Source organism: Meleagris gallopavo, chromosome Z, assembly GCF_000146605.3.
Source record: "Meleagris gallopavo isolate NT-WF06-2002-E0010 breed Aviagen turkey brand Nicholas breeding stock chromosome Z, Turkey_5.1, whole genome shotgun sequence".
Taxonomy (NCBI): Eukaryota; Metazoa; Chordata; class Aves; order Galliformes; family Phasianidae; genus Meleagris; species Meleagris gallopavo.
In genome coordinates, this window is record NC_015041.2 from 10,219,292 (window position 1) to 10,220,163 (window position 872).

The 872-nt window shown below is 47.0% G+C and overlaps 1 protein-coding gene across 1 annotated transcript in view; it reads left to right on the forward strand.

The window, feature by feature from the left end:
* Positions 1–872, forward strand: part of NIPBL (NIPBL cohesin loading factor) — a 185,663-nt gene that overhangs the window by 134,452 nt on the left and 50,339 nt on the right. The window lies entirely within an intron of this gene.

Here is an 872-nt window from a genome sequence, read left to right on the forward strand (position 1 = left end):
TCATTGGCGCCGGTGACCGTGGTCTTACTGAGGGCCCCTCTCCTGGACTTAGGGGTGCTTCTTGTGGATCTTGGAGCCACTCCTCTGGACCTCTCTCCTCTTCTTTCTTCTCTTCTAACTGAGTCGAGATTCGTTTCATTTTCCGTCCTCTTACAGGGGCAAGTGACATCAATTGTGGTGCTTCCTGTAGTTGATCAGGTTGGTCAGTTCCAATGCTCTCATCCTCCAGTTCAGCTCGGAGCCTGTCTCGTTCGATTATGAGAGTATCTAGCTCAGATTGGAGGGTGTCTTGTTGAGATTGAAGACTGTTGAGTTTGGATTGCAGGGAGTCTCTCTCAATTCGGAGGGCATCTCTCTCAGATTGGAGGCTGTTTCTCTCGACCAGGAGACTCTCTCGCTCATTTTGCACTGTTTCCCCGAGACCCTCCTTTTCAATTTCACAAACTCTCTCCCTCTCCAGGATAGGATTGAATAAGGCCCGGTAAGCATTAGCCAGGCCCCAAATCATTTGGGCCTCCTCAGATCTTCCTGAGCCGCGACATTCCTGTCTCAAATATCCGTTTAAATTTTCAGGGTCTTTCAGGTGTTCTGGAGTAAAGTTCCATGACACCGAAGATTTCCATCTCTCTAAAGTCTCTCCCAGGCCTCTCCACATTCCCTGCCACCCAGTATTTTCTGGTTTTGGGGCAGACTTCCTCAAAATATAATAAATACTAATAATGAGTGAAATGGTGAGCAGTACATTCACGGAGATTAATAACGTGATCAGGTGAGCATTGAAAATCTGCATAAAGAATTCAAAGGAGAGGCTGGAAACCTGCTTAAAAATCCCCAATCCTGTAAAATTAGCAGCTCCCTCTGGAATGGTATGC